Source organism: Eriocheir sinensis, unplaced genomic scaffold (assembly GCF_024679095.1).
Source record: "Eriocheir sinensis breed Jianghai 21 unplaced genomic scaffold, ASM2467909v1 Scaffold150, whole genome shotgun sequence".
NCBI classification, from domain to species: Eukaryota; Metazoa; Arthropoda; class Malacostraca; order Decapoda; family Varunidae; genus Eriocheir; species Eriocheir sinensis.
Genome location: NW_026110851.1, coordinates 19,299 through 26,694, shown reverse-complemented (window position 1 = coordinate 26,694; position 7,396 = coordinate 19,299). Strand labels below are relative to the sequence as shown.

Below are 7,396 nucleotides of genomic sequence, written 5' to 3'. Positions count from 1 at the left end.
CATCTAAGTTTTACTTTCTACTGGAAGTATGCCAACATGCAGCCTGTGCCTAAGACGGGTGACCATTCCAATCCTTCAGACTACAAAAGACCTTCCCAACAGAAACTACACGATTCCAGGATGGAGGCTGCAGAATGCTCAACTTCATACCTTACTATTACTTCCAATTAAGCCAAGTCCTTCAACGCCTCTAAAACTCAATTTTTTAACCTGTCAACTTGACACAATCTTCCAAACACTTATCCCCCATTTCTCAATAACACTCAGCTGTCACCTACAATAAACATCCTCGGTCTATCCTTAACTCAAAATCTCAACTGGAAACTTCACATCTCCTCTCTTACTTAATCAGCTTCCTTGAGGTTGGGCTTTCTGTATCATCTCTGCCAGTTCTTTTATCCTCCCAAATGATATCTATATACAGGGGCCTTGTCTGCCCTATTATGCAGTATACATTTCATAATGTTCCTTACTCTTTGTCTCTTTCCATTCCTTAACTACATTTCCATTGCTCTAAAAAATATGAGTGGCCATTTTATAAAATAGAACATATACTACCCTGTCTTTTATTCTTATGACACCCAGTCCATTCCTTGTTGTTTGTTCTTTATTTTTCCCTAATGAAACAGGTTGTCCTATTTACCGCATAAAAATTATATTTGCTAGTAAATACACTTCAGAGGCACTTATGTATATAAATGAATTTTGTAAGCATTACAAAAAACAAAGTTTAAAAGGGCTTAACACTGAGGAAAGTTATTAGATTCTGGACAAGCATGAGTGTGGAAGTTGGAAAGCAGTTGGTAAATAGCAAAATTGTTCTAAAAGGGTCAGAATACATGCTGTGACTGTGAATTGACAGCATTTCCATAACCTTTTTGTAAATACTCATCCATATTAATCCCTCGAAAGGATAACCAGGATAATGCATCTGACAAGTCAAGAAGATAACAAAGCCAAACATTAACATACAGGTTAAGTTGGGAGCATATGCTATTAGCTTTGAATGGTCACGATACTCATCTCCATACCATTGGCCCTTCAGCCTGTGGTGGGTAACAATCCATTAACTTGGGACACAGGCCCAGTGCAGCATCCAGGTTATCGGTTCACCTTCCCCAGGTAATAATTTACCAATCATCCAGAAAAGAAGGATTTGAACTCAGGCACACAGTTGTGAAAATGTATACAAACCACAGCACCATGGAGGCACATTAACTTATGCTGTTTTTCTTACAGCTGCTAAATTTTACAAAATACAGCAAAGGTTACCAAGAAGTAGTGAGTCTCCGTACTGGCCCTCCACAAACTGCTGGCGCAGAACACTTTGACGCCATATGTAGGAGTCATGAACACTCCCGGGAAAGCTTGCACAGAAGCTGATGATCCTCATCTTTGAGTCTGCCACAACTTGTACATTAAGGCTGTACTTCCTCTTTCTGTTCAGATAAACAACTGCATTTGCAGGTGCTTTGATGGGTATATGAGTGCAGTCTATTGCCCCTATGACAGAAAGGAATCCACTGAGGCCATAAAAATCTTGCTTGATAAGCATGAGCTCCTGCAGATTTTGGGGCATATTTATTTCTCGTTTTGCTTTGTTCAACAAAGCCTCAGTAACATCATTCAATATTCTTGATATTGATGACTGACTGATACCAGCTACATCACCCACCACATTCTGAAATGTCCCACTGGCATAAAAACGCAGGGCAACCAAGATCTGTGTGTGGATTGGAATTGCTCTTGTCCTACTTGTGGGCCTGTGGATATGTGGTCCAATCTCCTCACACAGCTGAAGGATTTCATGGCAGGGCAGCCGATAATAGTGTAGGAGGAGATCATCGCTGACCTCTAAAGGATTGAGACGGTCTCTGAAAACTCTTTCCCGTCGTAGCCTGTCATGTTCCAGTGCCCAGAGCAGCGCCATTTCACCTTCAATAAAATAATTTATATAGGGTAATAATCTCATATGCTAGAATTGGATTCTTTTGTTCCAGTTACTTAAAAAAGTCCAGTGATCAGCTAATATAATTATATAGAACCTAAGTAAATAACTATTTATTATCAAACGTTCCATCCAGATCTAAAACAGTGTCTCCATTTCTTCGGATGAAATGTCACGGCAGCTTGTCAAGCAACAGGTCTCTTGCTCCCTAATTCCTACTGACATTCTGGTAAAATGTTTTACAAAATTGTTTCCAACTTGGCAAAATCAACATAGTCCACAGGTGATAAACACCACAGTGCATTATATTTTGCTTGGGTTAGGAGTCCTGAAAACCCAAACTAACCTAATATTATCCGATAAAACTAACAGCTGAAAATATAATTATCACCAGCATTACTTACCCCTTGGCCCCTGCATTCCAAATTCTCCCTCCATTATTACTTTGTTAAATATCATTTTACCAGCATATCAATAACATTTGTTAGAGGGACACAGAACACTCCCCCCCCCAAAAAAAAATTTTTTCAATAAATAATACATCACTCATGTGCTTTGACCATTATTTTATTAATCTATTGGAAATATTGGATGTGTAAATGAAGTGAATGATTTCCACACATTTGTTAATATTTGTTTACACGCAAGGAAGAACTCAGTATGTAGAGCTATGTCGACTAACATCTGAACAACCAAAGTCCAAGGGTGGCCGAGAATAATGTGAGGCTTGAGGGGCTGATTATAATTTTACATCAGGAATCACTTATCTGCCGAAGTGAGCATTCCACATGAGATACACTGCTGCTGCTGCCCGCCAGTTGGCTTGTTGCTCGCGCTTACCAGACGTCCCTCTCAAGCCTGGCGGCCTTCATCCCGTCATCCAAATTTGGAGCGGAAAGGCGTGCCACAGTCTGTTATCCGTTTAGAGCTGACTGCAACACCACCCGTCATCCGTTTAGGAGCAGGTGCATACCCATTAGTGGGGTTTTGGGGCTTACGGCCCTGTTGATGATATCTTGCCTCCGTACTCTGAGGCGGCCATGATGTCGTCTTCTGAGCACGACTCTCGCTTGTCGGACGTGGAGGACGGCTCAGGACATGCTAGTTCACACTCGAAGACGCACTCCTCCCGCATGCATTCCAGCAAGGGCCCCCGCACCTCGCATCGGGATAGTTCTCGAAGTGTTCGACAGCACGAATATGTTGGCAAGCGCAGTGTTGGTGTGTCGGGAAGGCGGCCATTGATGCTCACTCTGCTTGCTTCCCATCTACTTCACGGGCTGCCGGCCATCGTGATGCTTCCCCTGTCCCACCCTGGAATATGGTTCTGGACGCTATTGCTGAATTACGGAGTGAAGTTAACGAGTTGAAAGCAGATAAACAGTGTGGTGTTGGTGGTGGCGCTAACGGCGCACATAACAGTGTAAACACCGACGCACCTCCCAGTGTAAACAACAGCCGGGCGGTGCCTCCCGCCCCTATCTCGCCCGCCACATTCTCTGGGTTTGCTGCCGATGTACCTTACGTCTCTGGTGATGACGATGACAAGGATTCAGTGCATGATCTACAATCAGTAAGTGTCCTTCAGCGGTGTGCCGAGGTCTATGGTCCCGTGGATGCACTTGGGGCCGACATTGATGGGCGGGTGGCTGGCATGGTGAATCATGTTTTTGACCACGGGCTGAGAGGAAGAGTACAAGGAAATTCTAGAGGATGACGCTATCAAGAGACCCAGTAATTGTGTAGCGTTGTCTCCAGTGGAATGTAACGCTCAGATCTTGGATGCACTTAAACCTGACGCCAAGAAAACAGACCACCGTATGAAGGGCGTTGGTAAGGACATTGTCATGGCAGCCACTATCTTGACTAAGTCTCTCACTGTGTTGGACAGGTTTGCTCAGACTGGACATCCACAAGTTGCCCAGGAAGTTGCTCTGCTTAATGGTGCCCTCGGCCTGCTGGGGAATGCTCACCATAAAAATAACCTGACGCGCCGATTTATCATCAAGAGAGAAATCAATCAGAAATATGCACACCTGTGTTCCGACAAGGTCCCCATGACTCGATTCCTGTTTGGCGATGACGTCTCTCAAGCAGCAAAACACATTGAGGAGGCGGAAAAATTGAAGACAAATTTCACCAACAAGAAACAGCTGCCCTCTACATCAAGATTTGCTGGATGGAAGTCCAGAGGCTCACAAGGTATCCCTGCTTACAAGGGGTTTGCCTCCAGGTTCCAGCCTTACGGGCAGCATATGTATGGCCACAAGGGTGAACACCGGCAGTCTTCCCTTCGCCTGGGCTCGGATCCAAAAAACTACCGCGGCCGGGGTCGCCCCATGCCCCGGCGGTAAATGTGGTAAGTCAGCCCTTTGAAGCTGGCAGGCTTCAATACTTGTGAAGGAATGGAGAAAATTAACCAATGATTCTCATGTGTTGGACATTGTTCAACATTGCCATCTTAACATTCCTGTTGATGATATTAGCCATTTATTTCATGAAGATATTGAGTATATTTTAGTGAGGAAGACAAGGGTATTGTTTGCCAGGAAATTTCTCAACTGTTGGAAATGCAGGTCATCAGGAAACTAGTAGGTTTGAAGGCCAAATTCTTTCTCCTGTTTTCTTGCGTAAGAAAAAGATGGCGGTGTTAGGATGATTCTCAACCTTGAGAAGCTTAATACCCACATTCCCTATCAGCACTTTAAAATGGAAAATTTTGCACAGGCCATTAGGTTGCTTAACAAAGGTGATTACATGGCATCAGTTGATCTACGACATGCTTATTACGCTATCAAAATAGCTGAGGAACAACAGCGTTTTTTGTGCTTCAAGTGGCAGGGGAGAATTTATCAATTTACATGTCTTCCTAACGGGATTGCTGAAGGACCACGCTTGTTCACCAAATTAATGAAACCGGTTTATGCAAAGTTGAGAGAGATGGGTCATGTCATCACCAGTTTTATCGATGACACACTTATTGCCCACAGCACCTTAAGTGGATGTTTTGAGAGTGTAAATGCCACAGTACAAATGCTTAAAAATCTTGGTTTCTGTATTAATGAAGATAAATCTCTTTTAATACCCACCACACGTTTGGAATATCTGGGTAATGTCATTGACTCTGTTTCAATGACGGTCACGTTACCTGAGCGTAGGAAATGTAAACTTATTCGCAGCTGTGAGGAACTTTATAGTTGTGATAAGGCTCGTATCAGGGATGTGGCCAGAGTAATAGGTTTGCTAGTTGCTGCCCTCCCTGCTGTTGAGATGGGTAAACTACATTATAGAAAATTGGAATCAGCAAAGATCTCTGCGCTGCAGAAGGTGAAAGGTAACTTTAATAAATGGATGGCAGTCACTGATGATATGAGATCAGATCTCTCGTGGTGGTTGAACAACATCACCCTACAAACTAGACACATCTTTCGGAGTGGCACGGAATTAGATCTATATACTGATGCCTCAAACTTAGGTTGGGGAGGCTCTCTGAATGGGAGGCAGACTAATGGAAGATGGTCCTCTTTAGAATCAGATTTACATATTAATGCCAAGGAACTTAGAGCCATACTTTTGACATTACAGTCATTTACGGACCTCCTCAGGGGCAAACACATTCGGGTATTTTGTGATAACATGACTGCTGTTCACTATGTCAATGAAATGGGGGGCACAAGATCTGCTGTGTGTAATGACATTAGTTTAGAAATTTGGGATTGGTGTGAGGAGAATGAGGCTTGGATTACGTGTTCTCATGTACCGGGCGCAGTTAATCTCCTGGCTGACGCTGCGTCCAGGAAGTTCCAGGATAGGCATGATTGGAAATTAAATGAGGACATATTTCAAGAACTATGTACACACTTTGGGGTGCCCAGCATCGACCTTTTTGCCTCTAGGCTCAACAAACAGGTCCCTCGCTTTTGTTCATGGCAGCCTGACCCAGAGGCTGAATTTCTTGATGCATTTTCCATTAATTGGTCACAGTTTGAGTTAATTTATGCTTTTCCCCCGTTTGCCTTAATCGCAAGATGCCTTCAGAAACTTCGGGCAGAGGTGGCGCGGGGATGGTTGATTGTGCCACTGTGGCCATCCCAACCATGGATGAGTGTGCTTCTCAGGCTGCTCATCAGGGAGCCACTTCTGTTACCGCGACGGAGGTACCTACTGCGTCACCCATCAACACTGGAGGAACACCCAATCATGTCACACACCAGGCTGATGGCCTGCCTCTTGTCCGGGAACAGCTGCGAGAACGCGGTGTATCTTCGGCGGGCACGGACATCATCATGGCTTCGTGGCGGCCCGCAACCGCGAAGCAGTATCGACCACACATTCATAGGTGGCTACAGTTTTGCGGTAGGAAATGCATCAATTCCTTAATCCCGCTGTAGCGGATATTGTCAATTTCTTGTCTGATACTTACCATAGAGGTGTAGGTTATAATGCTGTTAATACAGCCAGAGGAGCTCTTTCATCTCTGGGAATAGTAGTGGATGGTTGTCGAGCTGGTAACCATCCACTTGTTAACAGATTACTGAAGGGAGTTTTTAACTTACGACCATCTGCACCCAGATTTGCGGAGACCTGGGATATCAGCCAGTGCTCCAGCACTTGCGGAACATGGATCCACTGCCCACTCTCTCACTTAAAGACTTAACCCTTAAGCTTGTAATGTTAATGGCGCTTACCCAAGCTGCTCGGATGCAGACCTTGCACCTATTGTTGCTGAGCGGCATACTAATTAAGAAGGATTCTATTTCAGTCATGTTAAGAGGACATATCAAACAATGTAGGCCTGATTTCAATGTGAAAACTATTACTTTCCATGCATATTCTAGGGATAGTCGGCTTTGTGTCTGTGATACACTTAAGTTTTATGTCGCGCAGACTGAAAAACTCCGCAGCTTTGAGAATGATGATGAAAGTCTGCTTATCAGTTTTATCAAGCCCCACAAGGGAGTGTCGAAAGACACCTTAGCACGTTGGATCAGGTCTGTGCTTCACTTATCTGGCATAGACACAGTCAAGTACTCAGCTGGTAGTGTTCGGTCTGCTGCGGCATCAAAAGCTAAATCCATGAATGTCCCCATTATGCATATCATGGCAAAGGCTGGCTGGTCACGTGAAGCCACCTTTGCTAAATATTATGACAAAGAAATTGTCTCGAACCCAGACATATTTCAGGATGCTGTTCTCATGTAGGTTAACATGTCTGTACAGACTGTACAATGCTTTTCTATGTTTATTAACATTGGTACATTTCTCTTTCTAGTCTACTTCGTTTCTCCTCAAGGTTACTCCAATTTCCTGTTAACTAAGTACGAACCCACATAGCTTCAAAATCTCATGTGGAATGCTCACTTCGGCAGATAAGTGATTCCTGATGTAAAATTAATGAAGTACATGAGACTTACCGTAGGTCAGTTGAGATGTGCTTCGAATTTTACG

At 43.9% G+C, this 7,396-nt stretch overlaps 1 pseudogene; it reads left to right on the top strand.

Moving 5' to 3' along the window:
* The first annotated feature begins 4,702 nt into the window (after positions 1-4,702).
* Positions 4,703-7,189, top strand: LOC126990234 (uncharacterized; annotated as a pseudogene).
* Positions 7,190-7,396: the final 207 nt, after the last annotated feature.